We start from the raw sequence: 16574 nt of genomic DNA, 5'->3' as shown, positions 1-16574 counted from the left end.
TATTAGCAAGGTAACTACAGAAGGATAACCTTTTAGCTCCAAAGGGCAAGACATTACAACTAATGCAGTGATGTAGAAAACGAGAGAAACACCTCAATTTACGACAAAAGCATGCCAATCGGGGTTTTTCACAAAATATAACACCTAGTCTGGGTTCATGTTGGCCATTTTCATTGCATTTTAAAAGGTGTCCAAGTCCTTGGAGCCTCCATTGCACTGGCCTATAGACGGATCCTATGATGGGTCCAGTTTTAGACCGAATAAGGCTCTGTTCATATTTGTGTTGGGGTTTATATTACTTTAAGAACAATAGAAACTCAATATACCCCCCTAAGGGCTCATGCACACGACCGTATGTATTTTGTGGTCCGCAAAACATGGATCACGTCCGTGTGCATTGTGTATTTTGCGGAACGGAACAGCTGGCCCCTAATATAACAGCATTATCCTTGTCCGCTATTTTTTGGCTGAACGGACATACAGAAACGGAATGTACAACGAGTAACTTCCGTTTTTTAGGGGGGACCTTTTGAAATTAATGGTTCCGCATACGGTCTGAACAAAAAACAGGGAACGGACATGGAAAGAAAATACATTTGTGTGCATGAGCCTTAAGGCCTTATTCACAAGTCAGTGATTTCCATCAGTGATTTTCAGCCAAAACCAGGTGCGGCTCTAATCACAGAACAGGTGCAGATCTTCCCCTTATACCTTATGTCTGTGGAGGCTCCACTCCTGGTTTTGGCTCACAATCACTGATGGAAATCACTGACCAAAACTCGGACGTGTGAATGAGGCATAAGGCCTTACACACACGTCAGTGATTCACAGACAGCACACGCACCCATTCACACATCAGTGTTTTAGCACAGTCCGTGGTTTTAGCCTGGAAGCATGTGAAAATGAAAAAAAGATGGGGCTTAGGCCTCATGCACACCACCGTATTTTGTTTCCTTGTCCGTTAGTTTTTTTTGCTGATAGGATGCGGACCCATTCATTCCACACCATGTGCTGTCCGCATCAGTATGTCCGGATAGGCATTATTACAATTGATCCACACAAAAAGAAATATAAAAAAAGCCATATGGACGTCATACTTTTTATTTTTTTTGGGGCGGATCAGCAATTTGCGGACCGCAAAACACATATGGTCGCGTGGATGAGGCCTAAAGTAACATTTTGTTCTAAATCCTATAAAATGCTTGGTGGGTCAAAATACTTATCACATTTCCTTGAGGGGTGTAGTTTCTAAAATGGGATCACTTTTTGGGAGTTTCCTTTCTAGTGGTACCTCACGGTTGCCATGGCACCCAAAAACTATTCCAGGAAAATCTGGTCCTCCAAAAACCACATGGCACGCCTTCCGTGCTGATGCACATGAAGATCTTTACGACCACATATGGGGCGTTTCTGTAAACCGCAGATTCAGAGTAAGGGTCTATTCAGACATCCGTAGTGTTTTGCAGTCTGCAAATTGCGGACGGCAAAACACTGACGCCGCACATCGCCGGCACTTAATAGAGGATTCCTATTCTTGTCCGCAGTTGTGGACAAGAATAGGAAATGCTCTATTTTTTTTGCAGAGCCGCGAACCGGAAATGCGGATGCATCCACATTTCCGGTTCGTAGCCCCAAACTCCTGGTCCGCGGCTCTGCAAAAAAATAGAGCTTAATAGAGGATTCCTATTCTTATCCACAGCTGCGGACAAGAATAGGAATCCTCTATTAAGTGCCGGCGATGTGCGGCGTCAGTGTTTTCCGGCATCTTTTCCGGCCCCATTGAAAATGAATGGGTCCGGACCCATGCTACGGACGTCTGAATGGACCCTAATAGATACTGAGATTTGTTTTGCTGTTAATCCTTAACCCCTTCACTACCGAGCCACTTTTCACGTTAAATTCCAGGGCGATTTTTGCAAATCTGACATGCGTCTTTTTATGTACTAATAACTTTGGAACGCTTTTACTTATTAAAGCCGTTCTGAGATTGTTTTCTCGTGACACATTGTACTTCATGACAGTGGTAAATTTGAGTCGACATATTTCACCTTTATTTATAAAAGAATCCAAAATTTGGAAAAATTCTATTTTATTTTATTTGAATCTCTCTACTTTTAAAACAGATAGTAATACCTCATAAAATAGTTATCAGTGAACATTTCCTATATGTCTGCTTTATTTTGGCATAATTTTTTTAATGTAATTTTATTTTTCTTATGACGTTTGAAAACTTAGAATTTTAGAAGCAATTGTTAAAATTTTCTACAAAATTTCCAAAACAATTTTTTTAAGCACCAATTTAGTTATAAAGTGATTTTGAGGGGCTTTTGTAATAGAAACCACCCATAAATGACCCCATTTTAGAAACTACACCCCTCAAATTATTCAAAACTGATGTTACAAACTTTGTGAACCCTTGAGGTGTTTCACAAGAGTTAAAGGAAAATGGAGGTGAAGTTTCAAAATAAAAAATTTTGGGTAGATTTATGTGAATCAATTTTTTCTTGCAAGACAGCAAGGGTTAAAAAGCAAAATAAACCTCAATATACATTACTCCGATTCTGCAGTTTACAGAAATACCCCATATGTGGTGGTAAACTGATCTATGGGCACGAGGCAGTGGTCAGAAGGAAAGGAGCGCTATATAGATTTTGAGAGGCAGATTTTGCTAGGTTACTAAGCACTTTGACTCCCTAAACGTTTTACGGAATTTGGAAACACTTAGCTGAAAAAATAAAAAGTTTATTTTTTTCCAATAAAATGCTGTTTTAGCCCAAAAAAAAATTCATTTTCACAAGAGCTAACAGGAGAAAAAGCACGCCATCATTTGTTACCCATTTTCTCCTGAATACGGCATCCCCCCATATGTGGTGGTAAACTGCTGGGGGGGGCACATGGCAGGATGTGTTTTTATTTTTTGAGTCATTGTCTTATGTAGGGGCTAATTTTTTGCTGGACGTTTCCATTGGTACTATTTTGGGGTACATAAGACTTTTTGATTGCTTGGTCACATGTCACATGTGAGGCAAGGTAACAAAAAATAACTTTTGTCTTTTTTTTTTTTTTTTTACATTATTCACCTGAGGGGGTATCTTATGTGATATTCTTATAGAGCAGGTTTTTACATACGCGGCGATAACAAATATAAAAATAATACACACATTGGGTTAGGTTTACACAGTGAAAGCCTTTTTAAGCAGAGTGAAATTTTGTTTTTGTGTTAGTTTTCTGAGAACGATATATTTTTTTTTTGGGCAATTGTCTTAGGTAGGGGCTCAATTTTTGCGTCATGAGATGACAGTTTTGTTGGTACAACTTTGGGATACATATGCCTTTTTTATTGCTTGGTTTTTTGTGAGGCAAGGCGACTAGAAAATGGCTGTTTTGGCACAGTTTAGTTTTTTTTGGTTTGTTTTTATATGGCATTCACCTGTAATGCATTGGCTGTAAGTGTAAGTGTATTACCAGTGAAAAACACTTCAGCCTGCTTCCTGTGAGATTCAAAGCTCACACAGATGGCAGCCAAGATGCCTAAGGAATGCATTGGGCTGCCATCCAAGTCATCGGGTCCCCGTCACAGCAGCGTGGGGAACTGATGGCAGCTCTCTCCCTCCCTATAAATCGAACGTGCTGCGGTCAGCGTTGACTGCGGCACATCTAGGGATCTAGCTCTTGCACCCGCCCGATCAGCGCACTGTAGTACTACGGCGCTGGTATTTTAAACACAGTAGCCAGCGCCGTACGGCGCTTGTACTATACGGGTTAATGTGTTACAGCAATAAATGGATTAAAATGGAAAATCTGCACAAAAAATGTAGGGGGACATTTATTAATTCCAGCGATTTAGATGACAGCCTTAGTCCCTCTGCGCTGCTGGTGGATGCGCCAAAGTTATGTGGACGTGCAGGCCTCTACATAGCTTTGGCGCTTCCTCCAGCAGGCCGTGCGACATACTAAAATCTATGCCAGTTCCCTTGACGCCAAAAACCGGTGTGGAAAAATGATAAATTAGAGGGGCCTGCCCTCTTCCCCGGCACTTGAGAAAAGTGGTGCTAGTGTCAAAAAGTCGCAGATTTTGCCACAAATAACCATTGTTACAAGTTCTGCGATAAGCCAAAAAGTGCCGTATAATTCATAATAAAAAGGTCCCCCATAATTTTTACATTTCACCTCCATTTTGCTCAAAGTTTCTAAAATCAGTTTTGAATAATCTGAGGGGTGTAGTTTCTAATGAGTGGTTTCTACTATTGAGCTTCTTAAAGTCTCTTCAGAATTGAATTGGTCCTTAAAAAACCCTGTTTTGAAATGTTTCTCTTTTTAAGCCTTCTAACTAAAAAAAATAATGACATTTACCAAAGGATGCTGTGAAGGAAGTCATACCTACTCCATTTTGTTCCTCTCACCTCACAGTGGGCTCTTTCCCTCCATCCTTAAACTCAGTTATTCTCATGCTGAAGTTTGCATCTTGACATTATCATTAGACTAGAATGTTCTAAACTCAAGGCTGAGTATTTTGTCTTTACTTCTGAGAGAAAGTTCATAATATTCCACTCCTTTTTGGCCTAAAGCCATTATGATATGCCGTTGGTACATAGGCACACATGTTGAAATTAAATTGAAGGTCATTTTATGGAGAGCACAACTCCCTGCGTCTCTGTGAGGATTTGTTTCCCCGAGCGGCTCAACTGGCCTCATCATCACATTGGTAGAGCCGATAACGCTCACAGCAAACGTGGCGCCCGACTGGACCACACACAGGATGGCTTGGCTCGATAAGGCCTCCTCACCAGGACGGACAGACCCTCCTAAGCAGCTGCATGGTAAGACTCTTTCTTACAAATATTTTCCTCTGACCTCCCTGTGCTGCGAGTTCTGTGTCTATAATGTCCAGTCCAAGAACCTCTTGTAAATTAATGAAGTTTTGGATGTGATGATGGTAAAGACTACTTTCACGGGTTCACTTTTGAGTGATCAGTTAAAGCAGGGATGCCCAACCTGCAGCCCTCCAGCTGCTGACAAACTACAACTCCCAGTGTGCCCTGATAGCTGCAGGCAGTCCAGGCATGATGGAAGTTGTAGTTTTGCAACAGCTGGGGGGGGGGGGGGGCCACAGGTTGAGCACGCCTGGGTTAAAGGGTTTCATGGCTATGTCTTGGTAAGTGGCTCTTAGCCTCATAAGAGAACTAGCAGACTGTAAGAATGTACATTATTGTCAGTCAGTAAAATAACTGTTTACACTAATATATATATATATATATATATATATATATATATATATATATATATATATATATATATATATATATATATATTCCTTACCTTTTTGGTGGGTCGCAGTATGGTAGTGCCAAAGAAATTAATACGGTCTGGTATCCTAATTTATGACTCAAATCTCCACCAGAACAGATGTCCTGTGATCAATGTCAGTGTGCTGTTGAGGCAGCATTTGATGTGAGAGATGGTCAGTTCTATGTAATAAGTACCAGGAAAGATGTAGTTAGACTCTTAGGCCTCTTTCACACTTCAGTGTTTGGTCAGTGATTTCCATCAGTGATTTGTGAGCCAAAACCAGAAGTGGAGCCTCCACAGACATGAGGTAGAACGGAAAGATCTGCTCCTGTTCTGTGTTTAGAGTTGCACCTGGTTTTGGCTCACAAATCACTGATGGAAATCACTGACCAAACACTGAAGTGTGAAAGAGGCCTTAAAGGGATTGTCTGGATTCATCTATGTAATTGATGCAAAAAATAAAATAAATAAACAAACAGAGGATTCGTTTAAATCGCGTGACCACGGAGCGCGAGTGAAGTGAAGCCTTTCACTCACCGGCCCGTGGCCTCCCGTCGGCACCGCGCTGCAGGGCCTTGCGTGCACACATAGTCAGCGCGCTGGATGACGTTGCGAGAGACGTCAGGTCCCTCCCAGTGCATGCTGGGAAGAAGACGTGGTCCGTTTTTCTGCGGACTCCATGTCAGCGCACTGCCAGGAAAGGTTAGTATAAAGTTAGCACTAGCAGGGGCCCGAATCTGCCGGGGGAAGGGGGTGTTTGTGATTTGAAGGGGGCACCTGTGATTTGAAGGGGCTGATGGCGCTGGGGGACATGGATGGCAATGGCATGGAGCTGCTGATGATAACTGATGGCACTGGGGGAGTGGGGGACATGGCACGGAGGTGCTGATCTGATAGCAGTGTGGGACATCACATGGCAATAGATGGCATGGAGGCACTGGGGGAGTGGGGGACATGGCAATGGATGGCATGGAAGGGCTGATGGCACTGGGGTGGGGTGAGAGCTGAATGCATTGGGGGAAAGGAGCTGATGGCACGGAAGGGGGATAAACTGATAGCACTGGGGGGGGGGGGACTGATGCACTTTGGCTGATCACACAGGGTGGAACGAAGGGTGTTGGGGACTGATGGCAGGGGGTCTGATGAGTTTTCATAAAGGAAAACAGTCTATTAATTCATTTTTTCTTATTAGAGTACTCGATTATTCGTAAAAATAATCGGTAGAATACTCGATTGCTAAAATAAACGTTTGCTGCAGCCATATGCCAGATTTACCCCAATTCTCACCCAGGCAGCCCCCCCCCCCCCCCCCCCGATATGAGCAGCAGAGCATTTCATGCTCAGATTCTCTCCTTTGCCCTGCTCTGAATCCCGCAGGGCAAAGGCTTTTTATGGAGATCCAGTGACGTACCGGTCTCTCCATAGGGTATGCTAGATGTCACCTACACTAATGAGCGGGCTTTAGCGTTGTCCTAGCCTGTAAAACAGCTAGAGCAGCTCATCAAGGTTAATTGTGCTGCCATCTGCGATATTTCCCCGTGCACACCAGGTCTAAAATGGCAGTTGTGGTGTGGGCTGGGAAGGGCCAGCAGGCCCGTCTCATTCATCATATGTTATGCCTGCTTTAGGCGTAGAAAATGGTCTAAATGTAAGATAGCTCGGAAGCGGTCTTACATTTAGAACTGGCGCTGGATGCGCTGAAGTTATGGAGAGGCCTGTGTCTCTTTACAACTCTGGCGGATCCACCGTTAGCTATAGGACTTTAGCAAGACCGGCGTCTAAAACGCCGGTTTTAATAAATGTGACCCACAGATTCAAGGTTTGTGAGTTCAATTTACATTTGACCTAATTCCGTGTCAGTCACAGGGTGAATATTGATTCATATAGAGATTATATTTGTTCAGAGTGTGAATCCACCAATATAAATAGTATCAAATATTTGGACATTGAATGTTGACTAATGAGAATCCCTAAATGTTAAGGTGAAAGAGTGCGAGTGATCTATGAGGGACCAATAACAGGACATTTCCATGGTGAAAAAGTACTTTGTAGATGTGGTGAAGTCTTTGGAAATTGATCAGAGAACCTTTCATGAAGAAGGGTACGAAAGGGCTTCATTCTGACCACACCATTGACTCATCACGTGGCGCATAAGTGAATGAAGCCAGGGGATCCCATCATAGCGGTCACTTTTATACAACAAAGTCAGGGATGACCCGAGGCAACTGGAATAAGTGTGGCCTGAGTGTCTGTAGTGGAGCGGAAGGGATTCCAGATTCAGAGGACAAAACTATAAAACTCGACTCTGTAGGCTGAAAAGCATCCCCAAGAAAGTGGGAAACAGATCCACAGGAGGATAAAAGTAAGTTTAAGATGGTGTCAGAGCAAATGGAGATAATCATTAAAGTACTGTGTGCAGTAATAGTTGTAAGTCTATTTGTCTGGCTGTGTTTCAAAATGTATTTGAGAGCAATTAAAGGGGCACCCAGTGTTGAGGTTGCAATAGACTTAAGTGGTCAAGGTAGTCTGCAGAAAAGTCCTGATTAGGTGTACCAAAAGGACTGTTGTTCGAGGAAGGAGGACTTGTGTAAAGTGCCTTGTTAGACAGACCCAATTCCAGTGGTTGGACTGAGGCAGACCATGGGACCTCACAAGCCTGTGGATAAGGCCTCATGCACACAACAGTATTTTTTCACGGTCCGCAAAAACGGAGTCCGTAGGTCCGTGACCGTTTTTTCGTCCGCAAGTCTTCCTTGATTTTTGGAGGATCCACGGACATGAAAAAAAAGTCGTTTTGGTGTCCGCCTGGCCGTGCGGAGCCAAACGGATCCGTCCTGAATTACAATGCAAGTCAATGGGGACGGATCCGTTTGACGTTGACACAATATGGTGCCATTTCAAACGGATCCGTCCCCATTGACTTTCAATGTAAAGTCTGGAGTTCTTTTATACCATCGGATTGGAGTTTTCTCCAATCCGATGGTATATTTTAACTTGAAGCGTCCCCATCACCATGGGAACGCCTCTATGTTAGAATATACTGTCGGATATGAGCTACATCGTGAAACTCAGATCCGACAGTATATTCTAACACAGAGGCATTCCCATGGTGATGGGGTCACTTCAGGTTAGAATATACTACAAACTGCGTACATGACTGCCCCCTGCTGCCTGGCAGCACCCGATCTCTTACAGGGGGCCGTGATCAGCACAATTAACTCCTCAGGTGCCTCACCTGAAGGGATTAATTGTACTATCATATCCCCCTGTAAGAGATCAGGGCTGCCAGGCAGCAGACCCCCCCCCCCCCCCCCCCCCCAGTTTGAATATCGTTGGTGGCCAGTGTGCGCCCCCCCTCCCTCCCTCTTCTGTAATAAATCGTTGGTGGCCAAGTGTGCGCCCCCCATCCCTCCCTCTATTGTAATAAATCGTTGGTGGCACAGTGTGCGCCCCCCATCCCTCCCTCTATTGTAATAAATCGTTGGTGGCACAGTGTGCACCCCCCATCGGCCCCCCCTCCCTCTATAGCAGTAACAACATTGGTGGCCAGTGTGCGGCCTCCCACACTGGCCACCAATGTTGTTACTGCTATAGAGGGAGGGAGAGAGGAAAACTGCCAAACAAACAGTTAGGCCCCTTTTACACGGGCGAGTATTCCGCGCGGATGCGATGCGAGAGTTGAACGCATTGCATCGGCACTGAATACAGACCCATTAATTTCTATGAGCGGTGATTTTCACGCATCACTTATGTGTCGCGTGAAAATCGCAGCATGCTCTATTTTGTGCGTTTTTCACGTAACGCAGTCCCCATAGAAATGAATGGGGTTGCGTAAAAATCGCAAGCAAGTGCGGATACGGTGCGATTTTCACGCACGGTTGCTAGGAGACGATCGGGATGGAGACCTGATCATTATTATTTTCCCTTATAACATGGTTATAAAGGGAAAATAATAGCATTCTGAATATAGAATGCATAGTAAAATAGACCTGGAGGGGTTAAATTTTTTTTTAAATAATTTAACTCACCTTAGTCCACTTGATCGCGCTGCCCGGCATCTCGTCTGTCTCCTTTGCTGAACAGGACCTGTGGTGACTTAACTCCGGTCATCACATGATCTTTTACCATGGTGATGGATCATGTGAAGACCTGAGTGATGTCACCACAGGTCCTGTTCCTGCAATGAATGCTCACCATAGGTCCTGTTCAGCAAAGGAGACAGAAGAGATGCCGGGCTACGCGATCAAGTGGACTAAGGCGAGTTAAATTTATTTGTAATTTTTTTTTTAACCCCTCCAGCACTATTTTACTATGCATTCTGTATTCAGAATGCTATTATTCTCCCTTATAACCATGTTATAAGGGAAAATAATACAATCTCCAGACTGGGTTTGGGTACCAAATATGCGCGTTTTTTCTCACGCGAGTGCAAAACGCATTACAACGGAAAAATCGCGGGTGTTCCCGCAACACCTGTCTGAAAGAGGCCTTAAAGACAGCATGAAAGGATGCTCTGAAAGGATGGATGTCTGGATCCTGAAAGGTGGAAAAAAAATTAGTAGAGAGTGTAGGTGACTGCTGGTAGATGGAGGCTTAGAAAAGTGCAAGTGTTTGTCATAGTAGGTTCTGCAATTTGTTTGACTTTGTTATTTGTCTGGCTTGAAGATCTGACGGAAGCAGCAAAAAGGCCAGTGCCGATTCCCTCGACGAGCAGGGTTTTCTGTCCCAGACCACCTAAACACTAGCTGTACCAGAAGGGTAGAGTATTAAAGTGCCCCATGAACTAGAACTACCTGAGGGAGGAAGAGCTAGAGAGCCTAACCAGAAGGATAGGGCGCTAAAGTGCCATATGAGTCATACCTATCTGAGGCAGGAGGAGCTTAAAGAGTGGTTGCCGGCAACGACATGTGTATTCAAGTTCTTAGGACAGGGGTCAGCAACCTCCAGCAGTCCAGCTGTTGTAAAACTACAACTCCCAGCATGCTCCATTCACTTCTATGGGAGTTCTGAGAACAGCCAAGCAAGTGTGTATGCTGAGAGTCGTAGTTTCAGCACACCTGGAGTGCCAAAGGTTGCTGATCCCAGTGTTAGAATGTTGAAGTGCCCGAGAGCCAGACCTAGGGACAGTGGGATCACACAGAACAGATTATGGCGAATCTGCAGGGTGGACTGGGCCCAAACCTGAAAGGGAAAGCTGCCAGACAGATTGTCATAGAAAAAAGGTAGAAAGGCAGTGAAAGGGTGTAGCAAAAGGCTGGAATGCCTAAAGATGAAAGTTTGGATGTTGAAGAAAATGGATGACACAGTTCAAGGCATAAAAAAAATTAAATTAAAAAGTTCTATTTTTTTGTAATGCAGACGGATCACGGACCCATCCAAGTTGAATGGGTAATGGGTCTGGATCCATCTGCGGCAGCCACAAGGATGGTCCCTGTGCATTAGGGACCGCAAGTTATGACTCAAGGCAGGGAGCCCAAAACGAAAATTCAAAGACAAAAAACCTCCGGGGTAGAATGGATTAAGATTTCTTGCAGCAAATTCTTAACTTTCTTTCAGCAAAAAGAGAAGACTGTACTTTATTACGTGTGCTTAAATAACACGTGATTTTAATGATGATCGTTTGTATATAATATGGGATATCCTTAAAGGGGTTCTGCAGTTTGTTTAAACTGATGATCTATCCTCTGGATAGATAATCAGCATCTGATCGGCGGGGTCCGACACCCGGGACCCCCACCGATCGGCTGTTTGAGAAGGCAAAGGCGCTCCAGCAGCGCCACGGCCTTCTCACTGTTTACCACAGGCGCAGTGACGTCACGACTAGCATCAACTGGCCTGGGCGGGGCTAAGCTCCATTCAAGTGAGCAGAGCTTAGCCCCGCCCAGTTGATACTAGTCGTGACGTCACTGGGCCTATGGTAAACAGTGAGAAGGCCGTGGCGCTGGAGCGCCTCTGCCTTCTCAAACAGCTGATCGGTGGGGGTCCCTGGTGTCGGACCCCCGCCGATCAGATGCTGATGATCTATCCAGAGGATAGATCATCAGTTTAAACAAACTGCAGAACCCCTTAAATATAGTTATTAAGTCCATTGGCATTGTATAGATTTTCTTTATCCTGTTATATGCGTTTTTAATGTTCTGTATTGAATAATACATACAGATATACTTTCTGTATGTAGGAGAGAAGATAAGAATGTGCATATTAGGGCTCATACCCACGAACGCAAGGGCTCCGTGCCCGTGCTGCAGACCGCAATTTGCAGTCCGGAATGCACCGGCACCAACCGCGGGGCAGCCACATGCGGATCGATTCACTTGAATGGGGTCCGCAATCCGCGCCGAAAAAAAAAAGTAGTGCATGCACTACTTTTTTGCGGTGTGGAGGAATGGCCAGAAACACCACGGAAGCACTCCGTAGTGCTTCTGTGGGGTTCCGATCCGTGCTTCCGCACCACATCTTAAAGTGAATGGGTCCGCATTCGTGATGCGGGGTGCACACGGCCGGTGCCCCGTGTATTGCGGACCCGCAGTATGCGGGCCGCAAAACTGCCACGGCAGGGCAACAGCCGTGTGCATGAGCCCTTAGCCAGAAATGGGCAATTTGGTTTATAATCCGTCCCTTTCTCTCATTAACCACCTCAGCCCCCCCCACCCTTAATGACCAGACCACTTTTTACAATTCTGCACTACACTACTTTCACGGTTTATTGCTCGGTCATGCAACTTACCACCCAAATGAATTTTACCTCCTTTTCTTCTCACTAATAGAACTTTCATTTGGTGGCATTTCATTGCTGCTGACATTTTTACATTTTTTTTTGTTATTAATCGAAATTTTTGCAAAAAATAAATAAATACATTTCTATATACATTTTTCTCTAAATTTATTGTTCTACATGTCTGTGATAAAAAAATGGAATAAGTGTATATTTATTGGTTTGCGCAAAAGTTATAGCGTTTACAAACTATGGTGCAAAAATGTGAATTTCCGCATTTTGAAGCAGCTCTGACTTTCTGAGCATCTGTCATGTTTCCTGAGGTTCTATAATGCCCAGACAGTACAAAACCCCACAAACGACCCCATTTCGGAAAGTAGACACCCTAAGGTATTCGCTGATGGGCATAGTGAGTTCATAGAACTTTTTTTTTGTTTTCACAAGTTAGCGGAAATATTTTTTTTTTTTCCTTACAAAGTCTTATATTCCACTAACTTGTGACAAAAAATAAAAACTTCCATGAACTCACTATGCCCATCACAAAATACCTTGGGGTGTTTTCTTTCCAAAATAGGGTCACTTGTGGGGTTTTTATACTGCCCTGGCATTTTAGGGGGCCTAAAGCGTGAGAAGAAGTCTGGAATCCAAATGCGTAAAAAATGCCCTGTGAAATCCTAAAGGTGCTCTTTGGAATTTGGGCCCCTTTGCGCATCTTGTCACACATGTGGTATCGCCGTACTCAGAAGAAGTAGGGCAATGTGTTTTGGGGTGTCTTTTTACATATACCCATTCGCGATGGAGCGCTCTGTATGCGCGATTGTACGGGCGTTTGCAATCGCGCATACAGAGACAAGCGAACGCCCATTGTCACGCGTTCCCGAAAGTCTATGTACGGGAACACGTGACAAGACGCCCTAAAGAAGCTCATGTATTTCTTGGGGCGTCGGGCGTTTTACAGCGCGATCGTACGCGCTGTAAAACGCCCAGGTGAGAACCATGCCGATAGGGAAGCATTGGTTTCTCCTTGTTGAGCGTTTTACAGCGCGTAGGAACGCGCTGTAAAACGCTCAGGTGTGAACCCAGCCTTAGGGCCCCTAAAATGCCAGGGCAGTATAAATACCCCACATGTGACCCCATTTCGGAAAGAAGACACCCCAAGGTATTCCATGAGGGGGGTGGCGAGTTTTTTTTTGCATAAGTTAGCGGAAATTGTTTTTGTTTTATTTTCTCAAAAAGTCTCCCTTTCCACTAACTCGTGACAAAAATTCTGCAAACTTTTGAAAAAAAAATATTAAAAATATTCTATGAACTCGCCATGCCTCTCAAAAGTGATCTTTTTATAGCGCCACAGCGATTTTACTGTGTTTTTGCAGTGATCAGAAAAAAAAAAAATTTTGTCACTGCGGTGGGGCGGACTGAACGCAAGTGTGCGCACAAGATCAGGCCTGATCGGGCGAACACTGCGTTTTTTGTAGAGCCTATAGAACATAGTCTATTCTTGTCTGCAATTGTTGCGGACAAGAAAAGGCATTTTCTATATAGTTCTGGCAATGTGCGGATCCGCAAAATGCGGAAAGCACATTGCCAGTGTCCATGTTTTGCGGATCCGCGGTGTCAGTGTTTTGCGGATCCGTGGATGTCTGAATGGAGCCTTACAGGAGGGTGATAAATGACAGGGGGGTGATCAGGGAGTCTATATGGGATGATCACCCCCCTGTCATTGATCAGCCCCCTGTAAAGCTCCATTAAGATGTCTGTATGCGTTTTGCGGATCCATGGATCAGATCCGCAAAACACATACGGATGTCTGAATGGAGCATTACAGGGGGGTGATCAATGACAGGGGGGTGATCAGGGAGTCTAATATGGGGTGATCAGGGGTTAATAAGTGACAGCAGGGGGGGGGGGGGGGGGTGTAGTGTAGTGGCGTTTGGTGCTACTTATTACAGAGCTGCCTGTGTCCTCTGGTGGTCGATCCAAGCAAAAGGGACCACCAGAGGACCAGGTAGCAGGTATATTGGACGCCGTTATCAAAACAGCGGCTAATATACCTTTTAGGGGTTAAAAAAAAATAAAAATTGTGTAAATATCTGTGTGTGAGTGTTGAGGTACAGGTAAGGCTACTTTCACACTAGCGTTCGTCGGTCCGCTCGTGAGCTCCGTTTGAAGGGGCTCACGAGCGGACCCGAACGCAGCCGTCCAGCCCTGATGCAGTCTGAATGGAGCGGATCCGCTCAGACTGCATCAGTCTGGCGGCGTTCAGCCTCCGCTCCGCTCGCCTCCGCACGGACAGGCGGACAGCTGAACGCTGCTTGCAGCGTTCGGGTGTCCGCCTGGCCGTGCAGAGGCGTGCGGATCCGTCCAGACTTACAATGTAAGTCAATGGGGACGGATCCGTTTGAAGATGCCACAATGTGGCTCAATCTTCAAGCGGATCCGTCCCCCATTGACTTTACATTGAAAGTCTGGACGGATCCGTCCGAGGCTATTTTCACACTTAGCTTTTTTTTTGCAATTTTAATGCAGACGGATCCGTTCTGAACGGAGCCTCCGTCTGCATTATTATGAGCGGATCCGTTCAGAACGGATCCGCCCGAACGCTAGTGTGAAAGTAGCCTAAGCTGGGAACTTGTATGAAGAGAGACAACGGGGGCCATAGCTGTGAGTGGGGTGACATTTCGACAGTGGAATGTGTGATAGCAAGCACAATGTACTGAGTGTGTGTGTATGGAGCTCTACAAAATAAAAAAAATTTGAATGAGTTCAAATACTTGTGTGTTAATGTATTAGAAAGACATAAAGAAACGTTTCTATGTCTGGTGTACGTTGAATGTTATGTCTATGTGGATCAGAGATCTGACCTTGTGTATTGCCAAACAGAAAACGGAGTAGTAGAGGAAGGTCACTCAGCCCAACCAAGAGTGGTGGACTTAGATGAGACAGAGGAGAGGGAGCAGCTAACCTTCCCCTCCCTGTTCACTGGGGGAAGGAGGGGGCTGCTAGACACTTGAGCACCACGTGAATCCACCGCAGTTGATTTGCTGTTGTGTTGTGCTGCAGTAGAAGTATCATAATTAACTCCTTCACGCATTTGGACATAACTGTAAGTCCAAATCGCAAATAATTTGCTGCATTTGGACGTACTGCCACGTCCAAACAGTTTAGGCTACTTTCACATTTGCGTTCAGAGCGGATCCGTCTGAGATGGATCCGCTCATATAATGCAGACGATTGATCCGTTCAGAACGGATCCGTCTGCATTATATTGTAAAAAAAAATTCTAAGTGTGAAAGTAGCCGCAGACGGATCTGTCCAGACTTTACATTGAAAGTCAATGGTGGACGGATCCGTTTGAAAATTGAGCCATAGTGTGTCATATTCAAACGGATCCGTCCCCATTGACTTACATTGTAAGTCTGGACGGATCCGTTTGCCTCCGCACGGCCAGGCAAACACCGGAACGCTGCAAGCAGCGTTCAGGTGTCCGCCTGCTGAGCGGAGCCCAAATGCTGCCAGACTGATGCATTCTGAGCGGATCCGCATCCACTCAGAATGCATTGGGGCCGTACGGATGCGTTCGGGGCCGCTTGTGAGAGCCTTCAAACGGAACTCACAAGCGGAGCCCCGAACGCAAATGTGAAAGTAGCCTTACCGGGGCTGAGACAGTATAAAGTGTCACAGCCCCGGAGTCTCCGCTCTCCCGGAGAGCAGACACACCGGGGAAGCCGTCAAGGGACCAATCAGCAGACTAACACATCAGAGCGCTTTAGTGTGAAAATGCCGGTTTCAGGTTGTGATCTCCACACTGGAGATCACAGCCTGAAATCGGGTAAGACCCCCAATGTGCCCCTGATATTTATATTGCCCCCAGTAATTTAGTGGCCCCCATAATGCCCACCAGATGCCCCCCTGCCGGCATTGATGGCAGTGACTCAGGAACAGAGCCGCTGCCATCAGCGGAGTGTGTCTGCTGCAACTTACAGCTGACACTCTGCTACTACGGCCGTTTAACCCCATATATGCCGCGGTCAGTAACTGCCCGCATCATCCATGGGGTTGAGAGGGCGGCCGGGCTGCTATTTACCTAAAGCTCTTGCACACGAACGTATTTTCACTCAGTTTTTTTTGCAGACCGTATACGGGACCATTCATTTCAATGGTACTCCGTGTGCATTTACATAGAAACAGAATGTGTCGGCAGATAAGAACCATTTGGCCCATCTAGTCTGCCCAATACATTTGTTTCCGAATTTCCGTTCCGCCAAAAAAGATAGAACATGTCCTATTTTTGTCTGTTCTATTAGGGGTCAGCTGTTCCGTAAAATACGGCATGCACGTGGAGGTCATGCGTATTTTTTGCTGATCCGTTTTTTTTTTTTTACATACGGTCGTGTGCAAGAGGCCTCAGGCTGATCAGACTGGGACGATCGGGATGGGAACCCGATCATTATTATTTTCCCTTATAACAATGTTTAGTAAAATAGGGCTGGAGGGGTTAAAAAAAAAAAAAAAAAAAAAAAAAACATATAATAATTTAACTCACCTTAATCCACTTGTTCGCGCAGCCCGG

General features: G+C 45.1%; 1 protein-coding gene across 1 annotated transcript in view; it reads right to left on the bottom strand.

Moving 5' to 3' along the window:
• ALDH7A1 (aldehyde dehydrogenase 7 family member A1) overlaps nt 1-16574 on the bottom strand; it is a 66131-nt gene that overhangs the window by 45516 nt on the left and 4041 nt on the right. The window lies entirely within an intron of this gene.

Source organism: Bufo gargarizans, chromosome 1 (assembly GCF_014858855.1).
Source record: "Bufo gargarizans isolate SCDJY-AF-19 chromosome 1, ASM1485885v1, whole genome shotgun sequence".
NCBI classification, from domain to species: domain Eukaryota; kingdom Metazoa; phylum Chordata; class Amphibia; order Anura; family Bufonidae; genus Bufo; species Bufo gargarizans.
Note: the sequence above shows the minus strand (reverse complement) of the source record. Positions and strands in the feature narration are given on the sequence as shown.